General features: G+C 40.8%; 1 long non-coding RNA gene across 2 annotated transcripts in view; it reads right to left on the minus strand.

The window, feature by feature from the left end:
• Window positions 1-1,916: 1,916 nt before the first annotated feature.
• Window positions 1,917-18,704, minus strand: part of LOC136291394 (uncharacterized) — a 35,684-nt gene continuing 18,896 nt past the window's right edge. Inside the window, exons 2-5 of one of the 2 annotated variants that reach the window (XR_010721516.1) lie at window positions 8,135-8,255; window positions 4,872-4,958; window positions 3,937-4,081; window positions 1,917-3,849 (exon numbers count right to left, since the gene is read on the minus strand). This is a non-coding gene — a long non-coding RNA (uncharacterized lncRNA). The remainder of the gene's footprint in view (window positions 3,850-3,936; window positions 4,082-4,871; window positions 4,959-8,134; window positions 8,256-18,704) is intronic. The other variant, XR_010721517.1, reaches the window with a different exon arrangement.

The following is an 18,704-nucleotide window of genomic DNA, read 5'->3' on the forward strand; positions in this document are numbered from 1 at the left end:
GACACCACACTTCAGTTCCTGGCACTGGCAGTCAAGCTGGAAACTCCAATCATTGTGACAGCAAGCTTCAAACCATCCTGGGCAACAGATTAACCTTCAGAGTGGCCACCTGGGCAGAAACCTTTCTGAAAGCTCCTACTGTAATTAAATGGTTTATGTCTAAATCAGTGGATGACAAACAGGTGTCTGCTGGAAGGCAAACCTAGAGGCAACCACACAGGGTGTTCACTGAATAACTTTGAACTTCTTGGATCTGCAAGGAGCAGCTTTCTTACATATTGAAAACGGTTTCAGAGGATTTCTGCCAAAGGTTCTCTTGGACACAGTGCTACCTTAACAGCAAATTAGATGTGCTTCCATTACTACCACAAGCTGCTGAAGTGCATGTTTCCCAATGGATCCGTGGTCAAAAAAAAAAAAAAAAAAAAAAGTAATTTGGTGAATAGTTAAAACAAAGCCTTATATTAAGGGTTCACTGAAAACTAAAAACCCCACAACCCCCATGAATGAATATATCTGTGCAATCCAACTACAGCATGGCAAAAATTCTTCCGACAGTTGGGGTGGCCACAAGCTACGGCTGTCAGAACATGCAGAACTGTAGGGATTCCTCAAGGGATGAACTGAATCTGGAGAAAAAAAAAAGTTGCTCTAAATAGTTAAGGAAAAACTCATCAAAGCTTCAGAGGAACATAATAACAAAACTATAAAGGGAGGAAAGGGAAGCAACAAAGAAAATCAGAAAGCAAGTTCAAATTGCAAAAGGCAGAGATTCAAGGCGCTGCAGGAAGTGATCTCTCTGTGTAAATACAAACAAAACCAAAACACCCTCAAAACACATTTTCCAGCTTGTACATGTCAAGTTGTAGAACATGGGGAATCCAAATCAGATCTTTTCAGTTGTGACCAACACTAAAAGCCCCAATTCAGCAGTTCATAATAACAAGACCGGCAAATGGATTGAGATACACACACACCTAAGTACTCTGCTGGAAAAATATGGGGAAGGAAAGCAAAATGTGGACTTGTTCTCTCTTGTTCTGATTATAGATATCCCACAATAAGAACACAAAGAAGAAAAGTAAATGCCATGAATGGGCATTGTTGTCCACACACTATCCTGTCAGATTAGTGTTATTACCACACATCTTAGTTCAGGAAGAATTCAGAAAATTAATTCTGATACACCACAGAATGTCCTTCTGTTAATTTGAAGGTCTAATTTTGATGCTAACAGCTGTAGGAGATACCCATGAAGACAGCTAGCACAGAGTTTGAAGGGAGAAAGTCATCACTCAGGCACAGGCCCCATCTCAGCCTTTGATCTGTCACACTGATCCCAAGAGAATAACTGGGGGAGGCAGGGGAGTGGAGAGGATACAGTGAGAAGAAAAGACACTAGGAAAAATCTCAGAGAGAGGATTCTGGAGATTTCTTGAAGCTTTCACTAGAAATATACATGAAGTAACTTAAATTTCTTTAGTCATTCTTAAATTGAGTAGCCCACTGCTTGTCAGTAATTACTCCCCCATTTCAACTGAATAGCCTGAATTCACAGGGCAACAAACAAAAAAATCCCCTATCACTGAAATCAAATGCCCAACTTTGGTAATGAGGAAGCAGGCAGGGGAATTTTTTGTTTTCTCCGAGGCAATTCCTGCATAGATATCAGCCATTTATAAGAATTCCAGTGTGAACATGATCACTTTGAATTTTTTGAGCTAAAAGATAGACTGAAGCTACTGAAAACTATCATTCCTTCATATGGGAAACTGAAAATTGCTCTGCAATCCTCAGCGTAACCAATCAAGTTCAACATTCAAATAGGAACATTTTTATAAATTCTTAAATTACAGGGAACTAGAAATAAAGGGTAATTTTCCATGGCAGTAATTTTTTGTAAGTTCTGTCTTCAAGAAAAAGCAATACAGTATTTTCCTCCCCGGGCCAATGTGCTGACTGACAACAGCATTGTTTCGTTGAAACTGCTGGACTTTACAACCCACAAACAAACCTTTATATCACATACATTTACAAACCTGTACTGAAAGTACATCACTGAGGTTGTAGCCTTGCAATGACTTTAAAATCACCAAAATCAAAGCACTTGTGCAATCTTTCGTTGGCTTCTTTGCACAACCCACAGTGTGATGAAGTCTTCAAATACATTGTTACACACTGTTTTTCCACAGGATATTTATTTCATTCTGTACACAAAATTGTCAGTGCCCACCAGTGAGGAGCATATTTAACACTTTTTTTTTTTTCCTTTTAGTTCCCCATATCACCTCATGGGTATTTACTAAATTAAACCCTGTTCATAGACATTCATTTCCTAAGAATGGCTCCTGCTCCTGCTCCAGTGTTTCACTTGAACCAATAAACTGATTTTCACAATTCATGGCAAATGAGAAGACAGTGCTCCTCCATAGGAGAGTGGAGACTGAGAACAAGGAAAATATGCTTAAGAGAATTTGCTAAAATGCACCAATTGAGCTGATTTTTTATAAAGGCTTACACAACTCTGAGCACACTATGTTTTATAAGAGCAGCCCACATCAACTTCAGTTGAATCTGTAGGTGCTTAGCATTTCTGCCTGTTCTCAAGTCAGGTACCCGGAGAATGGGGGATGCAATTAATGATCATCTGCAAGAGGCAGAGTTTGCTTGAACTGAGTAGCATCATGTAAGAAAGCTCAAACATTTAACCTCAAACACATACAGTTGAGTGAATTACAGGCAAAACCAGAATTAGACCCTAAGAGAAAGAAAATACTTACATGCTGGTTTTCAGTAATATTTTAAAAGAAATCTTTTTGTTCCACTTTTTCTCTAGATACACCTTTCAAATAGGTTTTGCTGCAGCTAAATCAAAGCATACTGTGTTTAGAAAGTACTGCTCAGGGGAAGTTTACCTGAAGCCTGAAAATGCTAAAGAGATAAGACATTAGAACAACAAGAAAAACTGCAGAAGGATACGGAAATAATCCCTGACCATGCTTGGTCATGTTAACCAAAATAAAAACCAAGTAACTATTAGCTACATTAAAAACCAAGCCTGTGTCCAGGCTATTTCCAGAGTCATGGAGGCTAGTGGACAACATTCTTCAGAAGTCTAGGACGCCTCCAATCTTAGCTCAGCCTTGCAGCTAACCAAGGGTTTGCAGCAGACAACAGCTGATTAGATTCCAGTTAGACGGGGGGGGAAAAAAAAATCTTTCTCACAGAACGAACAATGAGACTTACATAGATTACTTATGAGGCCATTGAACCTCCATCATGGAAAGCTTGAGGAACTGGTTAGACAAATTTGTCACTAAGGACACCAATGTAATTGATTTTGCTATGGAACAAAGTGGTGGATTAGGTTCTTAAAGTTCCTTCTGGTCCTAAATTCTCATAACATTACATTTACTTAGGGAGCTTGAAAGCCATAAATATATTTAAGCTGTTAATGACTTCATTTATTTAATTCTGACTTTGGTGTACAATGTGAAGGTCATATATGAACTTACTGGTGAAGACCACAGGTCCACCTAGCACAGTGCTCCATCTCCCACAGTAGCCATGGGAGTGGACACTCAGGAAAAACCAGAACAGCATAAGGACACACTGCCTCCCAGCCTTCAAATATTTTCAAGTCAGGTTATGTGATTTACCTAGTTAGCGGACTCTACAGCATCTCTTCCGAAGGTTTTTTCCAGTCTCTCCTTGCCTTTTTACAAATTCCTTGATCCAGAAAGTCATTTGAGGAGTACCACCACAGGTCCACACAGGCTGTCTGAAGAATGAGTATTTTGAAGAACTTGTTTTGAATGAAGATCTTACTATCTTCCAATATCCTTCATGCTTGTATTAGAAGAGCCAGAAAAAAAAAAAAAATCAATCCCACTCCACTTTTCTCAAGACCTCTCAGTTCTGCAAACCCCTTCTTACCTTCCCACTATGGCATGCATTTTTCCAAATAGGATTCTTGGATATTCAATGGATGAGGCTCCTTGCATGTTGTAATGGCAATCACAGTATTTCTCCGACCATCCTTGGTCATCTCTGAATAATTTCAGTTCTTGAGTATCCTGTCCTAGATTAATGGACCAGAATTCTGAATTTTTACAGTAGCATATGGACTTGAACAAAACAAACATTTCTGATCTGTTCTCTATTTATTTCTTAATCATTCCTCACTTTTCCTAACCCTTTTTTTTTTCCCTTGAATAACAACTACTAAATGATATTTTCATGGAACTGTGTATCATAATGCAATGTCTTCTTGTTCTTTAAGACCTTTGGGTCAACTTAAAAATTATCCAAGATGTGAAGATAGGATTATTCTTCCCCAAATGTACCACTCTACAATTATTTATACTGAACTGCACCTTGTTTTTTCTACATTTAAGCTTTCTGCAGGCTATGCAATCTCCCTCATCCTTACTGCCTTGCATAACCTCTTATAGCCAGCAAAGCTTTGTCACCTTGCTGATAACCTCCCTTCTTCAGGACGTTTAAGAACACATGGAATAGTATGGAATTCTGCCTGTGTTCTCCCTCCTGCGCAAGAACTGACTATTTTCTTCCATCCAGTGATGGTCTATCTTATGTTACCATATTTTAAATCATATTCTCATCACATTTCAGCATCTTCCTTCTTATGCCAGTAACAGTTTTGTGTTGCTTGATTTTCCTAAAACACCTTAATTAAAAAGTTCTGTCAGACGTCTTTTCAAAGTCTGAGTTGACTGGATCAGTCAGATGATCCTCATTTATATATCTCTGATCCCTTTAGAAGAACTCTGAGAGCTTTATTAACTCACACTGATAATATTTATTCAGGTAGATACTAATTCTCTCTCTTACAATATCTAGTCACTCACCTGGAACAGATATCAATTTTAAGTTGCTGAATACTCTTGAACCCTTTTTGATGATGGACATCATGTTTGACACCTGACTTTTATGTACTGAGGAATAGTAAAGAGACACGTCACATGCTGCTTTTGTAGATATTTCAGTCCTGAGTTCTCTTAGAATTCATGGGTAAATCCTCCAGATCCTGGAGATTCATCTGCCTTTTGTACCACTGCTCCTTCCAGGTATTTCAGTTTCAGAGACTGAAACTCTGCCAAGTTCCCTGAATACCCTAAAAGGGCTCTGGAAGGACAATTTCCCTGATTTCTTTGTGTTGGGTTTGTGCAGCCAGGTTTTGATAGAAGGGGAGGGCTACAGGGGTGGCTTCTGTGACAAGCTGCCAGAAGCTTCCCCTACATCAGATGGAGGCAATGCCAGCCTGCTCCAAGATGGACCCACCACTGGCCAAGGCTGAGGTCCTCAGTGATGGTGGTAATGCCTATGGGGCATGTATTTAACAAGGGGAAACCAAAAACCCTGCACAACTGCAGCCACAGAGGGGAGTGAACATATGTGACAGAAACAACTCTGCAGACACCAAGGTCAGTGCAGAAGGACAGGGAGGAGGTTTTGCCCATGATGGTAATGGGTGGGTGATTTCTCCCTATCCTCAACTCACAAGCCTTTTATTTTCTCTCCCTTGTCCATATGAGGAGGGCTCTGATAGAGCAGCCTTGGTGGGCACCTGGCATCCTCTCAGGGTCATCAAACCCATCTTCCACAGTGAACAAAGGATATAAATTGTTCAGCTTCTCTTCAGTGACTTTGCCCTCCCTGAGAGTTCAGTTTTTACTCTTGTCATTTTTAGACTCACTGACAATTTTTTCCTTCCTGATGGACTGAAAAAAAGAATATTGACCAATTTTTGATTCTCAGTAGTTAGGTCTCAGACTCATAATAGTTTTAAGAGCATATCTGTCAATGTTTATGATACTCTGGTTTGGTTTTGGCTTTTTTGTTTTTGTTTTTTTTGTTTGTTTGGGGTTTTTTTGTTGTTTTCTTTTCATTTGCATATATCTTTAGCTTTTGGAAGAACACCTTCTTTATTTTTCTTTGCTGTTTAGCCATGACTGCTTATTTGTTCTTCAGGCATGTTCAGTAAATAGTATGCATTGGCACTCTGCTGCCTCTTGGGTGTCCTTCTGTAGTCTGCATTTTGCCTTTATGGATTTAATTGTCTTGTGTGGGATTCTTTGTCTGTTCTTGGTATACTTTTTCATTTTTACATAGTTCCCCATATTGAAATGAACACAACAGTAGTGGGCATGTTGACCTCTGTTGCTCCCCAAAGATATGGAATCCAAGGGGTTTAGGTCATTCTTAAAGAGTAATCTTAATGTTCAGCAAGATATATATGTATATATGCATATATATGCTTATGTATGTGTGCATGTATTCATCATACATAATTGTGCAAATTATATATATAAGGCAGATGTGGCTGGTAAACAGACAAACAACTGCAAAAGGACTTCTGGTTTTCCTGGATGTGACCAGGCACAATTGAGGGTTCATTTGTATCTGTTCTGATTCCTGAGTTTGCCTGAAATATACACTGATAATAATTAGCATTTATTAGCATGTGGTTCTCAGACCTGAGTGTCATTATTCCTCTCTGCAGAGCATTTATGAGCCACAGAACAGAGAAGTGGCAAAAGACAGTTCCTGTGATTCTTCATTTCACTCTGCTACCTATATTGGCATCTTCTCTATTTGTTAGGACCTCAAACTTCATAAATTACTGGGGGCATTGCTTTCAATTTGCTATTATAATTATAGTCGATTTTAGGTGGTAAACATGCCCAGATGAGGTGTTTACATCCTTATTTCCAGTCCCTCTTTCACCTGTTTATAACAAATATTTGCGTTGTATCAATGTAACACAGAGTGATTTTCATACAACAGATACATACCAAGGTGACTTGTTTGCTTTTTAGGCATGTTTAGTATCTGATAGCTCATCAAGGCATTCTGATTGAATAAAGTGATACAGACACAACATTCACATTGTTGGGCCTTTGAGCTCATCCATGTTCCCATGACTCATGGGAGACATGTTCTAGAGAAATCAAGCACTACATACCAAAACCACTAAAGCACTACCTTTGCAGAAGTACATAGTCCATTAAAAATTCCCCATAAAACAAGAAATAAATAGTAGCATTTTAACTTTTCTAGGTTATAGAATCAGTACCTATATGTATAGATTTGTTTTTTGCTTAGTTCTTGTCCTGTGAGATGTACAGTCATTAATTTTTCACTTCACCTGTCTGACTCCCATTTCCCCTATTAATCTATGTTACTCATCCAGTTCTTTACCAATATTTTGATACCAAGGCAAGTTCTGTGTCACATATCATCTCAAGCTGGAATATTCAGCAGCTACTCCCCTTAACCCCATTTTACCAGTTTTGTCCCAAGTGCAGCTATGCACATTGCCAGCTGAGGAAAAAAAAAATCATCTTTCTTTGGTGGGGTTTCCTTGGTGTTTAATGGCATGCGACCTCAATTTCTATGTCAATGTCACACCATTGGGTGGATGTACAGATTAGGGAACTTTATGTGCATAAGGGCACCTCATGATCCACCAAAACTAACCAAGTTGCATATTGCATTTATGAAAGCATCAAACTTGGTGCAGATAGGGGAAAAAAACCCAAAAACAAACAAACAAAAAAAAAAACAAACCAAGAAGAGACCTCAAGATTATAGAGTATCATTCCATAAGGTGCAAAGAGACTGAATTGGCAGAGTTAATTATTACTCAGATGTCCATGTCATTTTTTTTAATAAATGAAGAGTCCAGTAGAATGCACCCTAGCTCTTTAGGCCTATATTTCGCACACCATAATTTTATAGCAGTGACACTAACAAGCCAAAAAATGGATACAAGGTTTCTCCATTTTTCTCTCATATGACTCACTGAGCTGTCACATCTCCCACATTGCCTGCTACAGTAATTACACTGGAATTTCACCTCCAAGACATAGTAACAGTAGAAGTTTGGTACTCTACCAATATTTAAAATTCCCTCACAGTCCTTGCTAATGTACCGATTCTTTGCTGTGCTGAATCAGCACAGCACTGAAAACCAATCTCTCCTCTTAATCACGGACAGAAAGCAATGCCTTTGCAAGGGCAGAGTCAACAACAAACAGGATTAGAGTAGACTGACAGTAGCTGCATCAACTCCTATAGCATCATTTTAAAATTATCTAAAATCAATAACCTTTCACTTCTGGAGCATGAGGTTCAATTCAGCATTTAGCCATGCATGAAAATGAGTTCAGCAATCTTGGGTCAGCCTCCACAGAATCATTCACATCATTTCCCATGACTGGCAGATCGCACTGTAGAGAAAGAACAGAAATGAATTAGAAAACAAAAGCGAGGTTTTGAAGGGCTGAAAAATCAAACATCAATAAATCTGAATGTCAGAATCACCAAGCAGTGAATTCAGATCCGAAGGCTTGGACCTTCATGCAGCCCTTGAATGGAGAGAATGAAAAGTGGAACAGAAAACAGGATCTACTGTAAGGCCAATGTAGCAGCCACCACGGCATCCATGGAGCAGTTGTGGAAATGGCTGTCAGTGGGAAGTTTGCACATCCATGGACTGCTGCTGAACTCCTTCTGCACCAGAAGAGCTCTCAGGACTGCCCACCAAGTGCAGCAGGCACTTCTGGATCTCAAATATGCCCTGCAGTTTGTCAGACCTTGTTGCTCCACCTGTTGCCATGAATTCCACGGTGCTGCTTGGAATACAAAAGTTATCAGTCTGTTCCCATGGCAGTGAGGAAGACTGCAAGCCCTTCTTTTTCATTAGGGAGCTCAACCTGAACAATAAAAAATACAAATGAAAACGGAAAAATACACATGAAAGAGAAAAAAATAGAAAAGGATGAAAATAAGAGTGAGAGAAAAGTGAAGAATGGCAACCCCTCATCTGTCATAATCCCGTTCTCAGCTGCTTTGGGTGACTAAAGGGAACCTCCCATACGAAGTGAACCCACGTGACACTCACTGAACTATCTCAGTAAGGGCAGTGGGTATTCTTCGGACTCCGTACATACAAATACTTTGTGATTAGCTTTTCTCCTTATGCATAATTCCTCTTTTCTTTGACAAATACTAAACTTTGTGTAGCTGGAATTCTTTGAAAGTAACCACACAATGCTGCACTGCCGTTTTAAGCTTTAAATGGGACTGACAAAAGGTGGAATCTTTCATCTGATGACAAATCAAGACATGTGCCTGGCGCAGATGGTTCTCATATACACGTTCAAGAAGGAACTGCATCCCTGCATTTATTTTAACAACATCTGTCTTAAAAGGATCTGGATTCTAACCTGGAGCCCTGTGCATTACCGTGGTGTAAATGTTGTAAAACTCACCTATACTTTTCAGTCACTGCTTTGTCTAAAAATCAAGAGCCAAAATGAAAAAAAGGTAGAGAAACACAAGAGATTGATTGGCTTAACAAAAATATAAGCTGCAACTACTTCTATATGATTTAGCTTGTTTACTTTAATAAAAAGAGTAAAAGACACTCAGAAAGGGATGTCCAAAGCACCCTTCACCTCTGCAGCTCTTGAGATTGTATTTAACACTCAGTCTTCCTGTTATGTGGGGAATCCTCCAAATAAAACTCTAGAAAATCTAGAGGAAGGAAATTGCTGCTGTTTTCGTCCAAATACTTGGACAGAAGTGAAAAAAATCCAAACATGAAAGCCTGTCATTTTCACAGCGTAATTTTACCCGTTGTTTACCAAATTCACAGTACAACCACCTTCCTCCTTGCACAATCTCTAATAATTTTTCAGTTCTGCAAAATTTTTACATATTGTTTCCTTTCCTCTTGGGTGTGTCAAAGACTTCAGAGTCAGGCTGGTTAGTGTATTTTTCCCCCTCTGGATTCTTGGACAACATGGTCTTCTCTTGGGAAGAGACAGTGTCACTACCACCAGGAAGGAAATGCCCTGACATACTCCTATGTTGTAAAATAAAGACAGTCTTTCAGTTCATCTCTCATTTTCTCAATACCACTTCAGGAAATATAATTTTATTAAAAAAAAAAAAAAAAAAAAGAAAAAGAAACAAAGAAGAATGTCAGTAAACCTAATTTAATAATCCTTTACGAAATACACAAGGCACATTAGAATCTAACCTACCATAGTCTTATTTAAAAACGGGTGGCTGAAAGGTGCTGTAGGATTTACGAAAAGAAAAAAGATTGTCTTGGAGGCTGATACCAAATAACTCATTGCCTGACTTATCACTCCTCAGACAAAAAGTACACAAAGAAACTGCACAAGTCATTTAGACAGCAATCACCATGGAGTTAGGCCAGCCTCTCATGTCAGTGATGAAACAGACAAATTCTCTGACAGTGGTGAGATTTTCCTTTTATCACTGGTAGAACTGCCTAAGGAGTCATCAAGGCTACAAGTGTGGAAAACATGAGGCCTCTCCAAATTTAAGTGATAAAAATATGAAGCGTTTTATTATTTACTTTAATCTTTGTAATTTATGTTTAGGGGGAAACCCCCCCCCAAAAAAAACCAAAAAAACCCAAAAAAACCCCAACCCCATAACGTCACCTATAGTTAAGCAACAATGGATTAATTCAAGCTCAGTATTTAATTCCTGTAAGGAAGCTTTCGTCCAGATCATGATCTTTGTGATTCCATTCCCATCTTCATCTGCCCCCAGTCTTTCCCATAACTAAAGACATCTTCCAGCCCTGACAAAGCCAGTATAAAGTACTGGATGTTTTATTAGAAGTTGTAATTCAGTCACTTTGGAGGTGATTTTCTTTCTCTAGTAATGACTTAGTGGAGGAAGCTGGTAATTTTTTTGTTGCAGTGTAACATTGGTAGAGACATCACATACTGTGAGGGAACAGGTGTTTAGAAACATTCTTCTGCCTGATCTGATTGCCTTTAAAAATCCTAAAGAAAGTGGAAGTATATTCATTGTCTTGTGTAATTATAAATATTTGTGTTAAAAACCTAGTATGATCTGAAGAAAAGCAAGTTTTGTGGGCCTGATTTCAATTTGAGCAGAGCTTTAGTTAATTATGCAGCACACATAAACCCTCTTTTAGAAGTTCATAATATTACACTGAAGACAGAATTGCTAAACATCTTTGTTAATTTTTCTCCCTATAAAATTAGTGTTACAGACTTCTAACAGATGTCTTTAATAGACATTGTTAATAAAAGAAGTATTGCATAAAATAAGTTCAGACCATTTCATCAGTATTATCATCTCCCACCATTAAGAACAGAATTTCTCCTGTATCTTCAAATTACTTCATTACTGCCTAATGCAAAGAATTAACAAACTCATCTCCAAACCCTATAAACCTCTGTTAGCATCAATACTGTTCCTATATGCAAAAAACTGCCTTTGCTTCCATTTACTCCCTATTTGTACAGGTTTAAAAGCTGCTCTTAAGAATGTGTTCTACTAGAAATTTCAGTTCATGAGCATTTTAATTTTAAACTGGGAAAAAAAAATCCATCTGCTTTTAAAGCTCTTGGGTGCCAAAGAGGTTTTGTAGTGTCAGGTGTTTTTCTGAGCAATGTATCAGCTAATAAATGTACCTTTGAATGTTTAACTGTCTGGGAAATGTTATTAAATGTAATATTTTTTCCAAGGAAAAAGCCCCACCAAAGGTGATGTCCTGGGGTCAAACTGTCTGTAATACTACATGCCAGAGATAAGTACCTAAATCACAATTATGCTCCTGCCATAAAATAAGCTGTGTTGCTCTGATGTGAAGGTGCAGTTCTCTGTCTCCAACAACAAGGCTATTTATTCACCTATGTAAACACAGGTTTATGAGCTACAGATCCCTATTTCCCTCCCATCTGTGCAGGTAACCCGATGATACATAAAGTGCAAGAGTTTTCCTAGGGCTTGATCAAATCTTGTCTTCATGTTGGTTTCAGCCTTTTCCCTCTACAGCCTGATTTCCACAGCAACCTAATGCCTGGTAAGATGGGAATAGCAACAAGTTCTTGGTTTGGGTAAGTAGGAGCCAGGATCTAGGAAAACCTTGAGAAACATCTGGAGACACAATGGGCTGTGGAGTTGGGATTCTTTGGAGTAATTCTATTGAAAGCTGTGAAGTTAATTTTTTAACATATGTAAAAATATGTATATTTACACTGGGTAAGTTAAAGCAGACTTTGGTGCATTAGAGGTACACAATATTCTTTCTTTCATACTTGTGGCATGAAGTGAGAGAAAGAAAGAAGCAATGGCATAATAGTTAGGCACTAGGTTTGGTTAAACCCACCTCCCCATCACAGACCTCTAAATGCTCAACCCTTGTTTCTCAACGAGATCTTTAAAGCTTTCAAACAGGAGAGAGAGAAGCCTGTCCAAAGCACCCCAGTTTTAATATCCTCTACTAAACTCTGGTAGTAAAGCAGCTATAACAACCTTGAGTTATGTCCTACACTCAAGCCTTGCTGTACTTGCCTAGCAATATATAGGATCCACATTCAGCACAGACATTGCTTGAAAGAACTGTAGATGTGATTAGACAACCTGCAATTAATCAACACTTTGTGATGTAAGATAACTCACCTGGAGTTATCAAGAAGTTTTCCACATCTGAGAAACAAAGCAAAAGAAAAAGTCCCAAACATATGCAAGTCACAGTTCTGCTGCACCGCTAAACATAATCTCAAGCGGCAGGTAGTCTTGCCCACCTTCTCTCCGTGCACTTTGGCTGCTTCACCTGCTAAAAACATAAATCACAGTTGCCTGGAGGGGCCAAAATTTAGAAGGATGCCACCACAGACCAGGGAGTTGATGACTGACTCTAACATCTGAGAATAGCTCCAAGCAAGCTGCTGCTTTTCTCTCATGAGTGGGTTAATATTTTCCCCCTCTAGGTGCACACATTTCATAGCAATATGTTCTGTTGCTATTTAGGATTCACTGGCCACTTCCATTACAAATGTTCTTTTTCTGACACTTACAACCAGAGCTTTTCTTACAATGTCCTCTGCCTCATTCTGCGTTTCATCACAAAACCAGCATTGAGCCACCTTCACTGAAATTTTTGCAATTCTTTTGGTGATGTAAAACAATAGATAGCTCAAGGTCAAGTGTCAGCAAAAAATCTCAAATACAAATTGATTTGGCTGTTTGAAAATCAAAAAATGAGGAATCCACTGTATTCAAAGAAGAATCAGCATTGAGTGGAGGGTTGGATCCAATGATAGAAAGCAAAGCAAATGTTTGTGCAAACCCCAGTGAGAACCAAAATAGCAGCATTTTGCACTGCTCTATTTATAACTCTATAATTTTAAATGGTAAGACCAAAAATAGTCATTGCAGTATGTTAGCTCAATGTAATTTTTCTTTCCAAAAGAGATAAATTAGCCTATTTTTTTTTTCGGTAGAGAGTAGTAAAATAACAAATATTTTTCCAGATAGTTTTAGAGAGGTTTTTTTTTCATTGTTTCTGAAGTTTTAATCCTTTGTGGCAAGAGCTCCTGGCATTTGAATATGGTCTTGCCTTCATCTGATTTCATTTAGGACCTACATCTATCAAGGGATTTTCAGAAATACGTAATGATTTAACAAGGCAGCTAGTTTAAGTGGGGGATAATTAGGCTTCCACCCTCCCCTTCACTCTGTGCCACCGTTTTTTACTCTCTCCATCCCCATTGTACCCTTAAAAGCAGTGGATCCGAAGCCAAGCCTTGTGCACTCCCCGCAGCCAACTTCCTCTGAAGCTGCAGTGTGTAATTACAACCAGCTGCTGAGGGCTGCTGAGCAGGGCAAGCAGCACCTTCCTGCCCAGAACGAAGCCCAGGCTTTGGGAGACCCCAGGATTTGGGAACCCACAGGCTTTGCTACATGGACACCCAGAAGGAGGTACCCACGCTGTGGCTGGCAGTAGAAGTTAGGGAGCAACATTCCAACTTAGCCTTCAGAGACACTAAAAGGACTGGGTATTACACCCTCCCTCCCCCTTTTCTCCTTCCCTTAAATCCATCTGTTTAAAGGGAAGAAAGCCTCCTTCCCTAGATCCGCCTGCTGCTCCGAGCGACTCGCTCCTGTGCTGCTCCCTCCCTGGCTGAGAGCCGGCACCGCACATCCCATAGCGCCGTGCCGGGGAGCCGCGCATCCCACAGGGGCAGAAACTGGAGATTAAGGCCCTTTTGAGGATGGTATGTGTTCTGGCTCCTGTGAGCTTCACCGGGACTGCAGGATTTTTATTTTCTAAAAAGTAAAAGCCTAGATGCCAGTCATCAAAGTTCATGATAAACCTAAACGGTGTCTTGGTGTCCCTGAGGTGTGTGAGACTCAGGGACAAAAGCAAAGTGGTGAAATAGCAGGGGAGACTGTGTAGGCACAGCACAGATACACACCTGGACTGGCTACTTCTTTGTTCTGCCTCTTCGATTCCGTTGCTGATAACCTCTGAAACTTAATTCCTTATTAGTATTCCTGAAGACAAATGCAAATTTCCATTTGTCCACCTTCGAGGATGGACCTCAACATTGTAATCTTTACCTCTTGGAAGGAGCAAGCTCATCTGACTTCTGCGTTTTTACGCAATTTGTGATTCCCAATGGCCTAGCTATAGGATTTGCTAACGGAAATTTCTTAGGCTAGATGAACAAAAATGTTTAGGGTTTCATACACCTCATGATGTTAGTTACAAAGCACTAACAATAGAGTGTGTGAACTCAGAGGACACTGTCATGTAATTACCACTGCTAGTGCCAGGTATGTTGTTTTCAACTGAATCACAGAATTGTTGAGGTTAGGAGATACTTCCAGAGGTTGTCTGCTCCACATCCCCTGCTCCAAGCCACCAGCTCAGAGGTGTGCTGAGTTTTGACTATCACCAAGGATGGAGACTCCACAACCTGTCTGGGCAACCTGTGCCACTCCTTGGTAATTAGAGACAATCTTTTATTTCTATCTGTACATCTTTGAGAAACAATGACCATGATGACAGCATTTTTTAAATCTTCCTTCAGAAAAAAACTGCAAGTTTAGGCATGTTAACCATGAAAAAGTCACTCTTCTAAAAGTTACTGTCAAGAAAATGAATTTAGGGTGGAAGTGGAATAAATAGTGCAAAAATCCTTATGAGCCTACAGACCAAAGTAGAAGTGGTGTAAGATTGTAAAGACACAGGCTAGTCATGGATAGCTGTTCTGATTAAAGGACAAAGCATTAGGAAAGAAAAAGCATGTTAGAGATGTCAATACTAAAGAGTGACTGGAATTACTTAGAATGCTTCAAGGCAATAAATCTTCAGCAAATGGAATGTACTTAAGAAAGGAGAAATTTAGGTCAAATTGTAGGAAAAGATTCCTAATGGTAAAGTACAGAAAGTTGTGGAGTATTTGCCTGAAGGAAGAGGCATGGCATATCCCTGAAGACTTTTAAAACTACACTGGAAAAAGCACTGAAGTGTTTGGTACACAGGAAGGAGAAAGGCTAGATGATATAACTGGGCTTTTCCACCTCTGCTTTCTGTGATTCCGTGGTTATTCCACTGGCCAGTTCCAGTTACAAATACAGAAATCCAACAACAACTGTCAGCACCCCCTGTTAAAAGCAAATGTTATAGAAGAACTTATCCCTTCACCCCAGCACAGAATGCAAGTGCTCTTCAGAAATCAAAAGAGAACCCATGTTTTAACTTATTTTTATTTGAATATGCCCACATTATGATGAAAACATTAAAACTGTGAACACTCATTGTGTTTGTATTTACAGAACAGTTCAGATGTGTTCAACCTGGGCACTCACACTGAAATTTCCAAATTCTGAATGGAAATTATACAGATACTGTTTAATTGAGGCAGATTCTGTATGTAGTTATAATGTTGCTGAGCATGAGAAAAGGGATAGAACTGAGATTCTGTGAACTTTCAAAGGCAGGCTTGCACCTTTCTTACTTTCTGCCTGTTCTATTTTTTTTTTCTTTGAGCTGTTGCTGGAGGAATAAAGGGGGGGAAAGTAGTATATTTTACATAGAGTCCTCTAAAGTCTTACTCTTTTCACTTAAAATAACCACTATGTGGTCTTGATCTCAGGTTTGGAAAGAGATGCAGCTATCTGCATTCCAAAACCCACAAAGGCCCACGCTGCTCTTGGAAAGCCCTTGTTCCATCCCAGTTGATCACAGGTGATTAGCCAGGATCGGGCCAGCAGTCCTGCTAACCTTCATGGAATAGATGAATTATATCCACGGTACTAAAAGCGAGTAAGCATTGTAGGACTGGATGACCAAAAAAATAAAAAATAATAATAATAAAAAAAGAAATTCACAGAGTGCGCTGGCACTACCATTTCAGTTTGCATGAGGAGTACACTTTTGAAGAGATTTGTCCTGATAGTTTCATCCTGCCTGGTTCAATCCATGGTGCAGCTTGAAGCTGGATTAATTTCAAATGAAGCTAAACTGGAAGATGTGTTCCAGCCATTACTGGACATTCAGTCCACTGCTCCAGACCAGAGCTAGCACGAAGTGCTATCCTGAAAAGCACATAGCACGGTCATCCAGTACCAGCAAGATTCGCTGTACAGAATTCCACTCCCACTGCATCCCACTGCTGCCTAACACAGATACAGCCCTGCTGCCTCTGACAGCCCTCTCCCAAAACTGGTGGTCTGACTAACAAGACTCTTAGGAAATCAGCCTGAAGCAACACCACGGACGCTACAAGTCTGGCTTATCAGTAACTCCTTATTTCTCATCTCCCTCCTGAATCTAGCCTTTCGGATTATTTGAGCACTTGCACTACGTGAAGTGTAAATCCTGCGGGACGGGTGCACCGCCCACACACCGTTCAAAGCAGGGAGCAGGAGCACTGAGGCTCCAGCCCTTCCACTCTCCGATCAGCAGCAGGCCCTTTCCAGACCCGCTCCCGCTCCACCATCACTCGCTGCGCTCCGCGCTGCCGCTGCAAAGGCCCTGGCTGCGCCCGGAGGGAGCGCACGGCGGGGCGGGACGAGCCCCGCGGTTCGAACTGTGGCGCTCGGCCTGGAAAGGAAAGGTTCCCCCGGGAAAGGCTGGCCCCGGCCGGCCGAGCACGGCTCCTGCGGTGTGCCGGCAGCGGGCACGCCCGTCCCGCGCCCGGCGCTGCCCAGCCCGGGATGCCCTTTAACCAGCGGCGCAGCGCCGAGCCCCGGGCTCCAGGGAAACCGGAGCCGAGCAACACGCGCCGGCAGCCTCAGCTAAGGTGCGGAGTGGATCCTCCCGGAACGGGGCGCGCTCCTCGGCCGCGGCAGGCCGTGCGCCGGGCCGGGGCTGTCCCCGAGCAGGGAGCGCCGCCGCCGCCGCCGCCCGCAGCCGCTCCCCGGGCGCTGCGCACGGCCGGCCCCGCTGCACGGGCGCCACCTGCGGGCCGGCGGCGGCACCGCGCCCCGCGCGGCGCCAGCTTTCACTCGACTCAAACTTCACATCCAATGTTCTGATGAGAACAGGTGAAAACTATGAAGGTAAATGGAAAATAGAGTAAAATACAACACCTGTTTATCACCTGCCAGGTGCTGCAGATAATTATTTTGTCTTTTTTTTTTTGCAGTTTACCCCGGCCCAGGAAAACAGCAGTCAAACACTCAATGCTGCCAGAGGTGATCCTGTCACTGACAGCACAAGCAACGTGAATCAGCAAAGTCACTCTTGGGGGGAGGAAAAGGCAAACATACTTGGTGTGCCACAGGAAATTGCTCTGTGAGACAAGTGAAGTAATCCTCCTGCTGTATTCATCACTAATAAGGCATCAGACCTGAGCGCAGCACCTTGGTTTGGGCACGTGTCAAGAATGTTGTTAACTGGAAAGAGCAGCAGGGAGCAAAGAGAGTGATCAGAGTGTTAGCAAATACAGCCTGCAATGAAAGATCAGAAGAACTGCAACTGTTTTATCTCCAGATGGGAAGGCTGAGGAGGAGTAGGGCCACCGTTTTCAAAGCAAAGGAGTAATTTGTTCTGCCTGCCCATTGTGAACAAGAAATAATAGATTTAAATTGCAACAGACTTCTCTAGTGATAAGCACAGGGAGACATTGAAACATATTGCCTGGAGAGGCCGTCATGTATTTGTCACTAGAAAACTAATTAAACAAACATATTTTGAGACTGATATAAAAAAAATCAGAACTCTTACTGGGGATCGCAAAAAAATTTACATTTTAATATATTATTTTATGAGAGGAAAAAGACCTTTTTTACTTGAAACACAATTAGGATTCAAAAAAGGGGAACAGTATTTCCATTTTTTAAGCTAGCTCATGGAATGAATTGAAAACCCACGAGTACTTCTGTATCTCAGCCCCCTGCCAATGAAATGGAAGTAGCAATACACCATTTATGATACTGCAAGTCTGTAATGCATTATTGCAACCTTGTGGATGCTGGGAAAGGAGGTGATGTATAAATGTAAAATATCTCCAGACACCCTCTGTTTTTTCAGACTTGCAGTGCTTTAAATGCTGCAATTTGTATTCCTTTCTTCAATAGTTCACTGCACACTGGGATCTCTCCTAGTAACTGAAGAACACTTCTTCCCAAAGAGGAACAAACCAGAGCTCATGTGGTTTAATAGAACACAGCAGTTGAGAAATACCTCTAGATTAAAAGCCCACAAACCTTAACCATTAAGTTTCATACTACTACAAGTTTCTTTTATTGTGTAACGTGCATCAGAAGAAATTTCTAATTCAGGAACAGTGATCCTTTCCCCTCAACTCAGGCATGTTAAAACATCTGCTAAACAAAATCTACTTCCCCAAAACAACTTGTGAACA

The sequence above is a fragment of the Chamaea fasciata genome, unplaced genomic scaffold (genome assembly GCF_029207755.1).
Source record: "Chamaea fasciata isolate MVZ Bird 193981 ecotype frontalis unplaced genomic scaffold, bChaFas1.0.hap1 SCAF_6, whole genome shotgun sequence".
Taxonomy (NCBI): domain Eukaryota; kingdom Metazoa; phylum Chordata; class Aves; order Passeriformes; family Sylviidae; genus Chamaea; species Chamaea fasciata.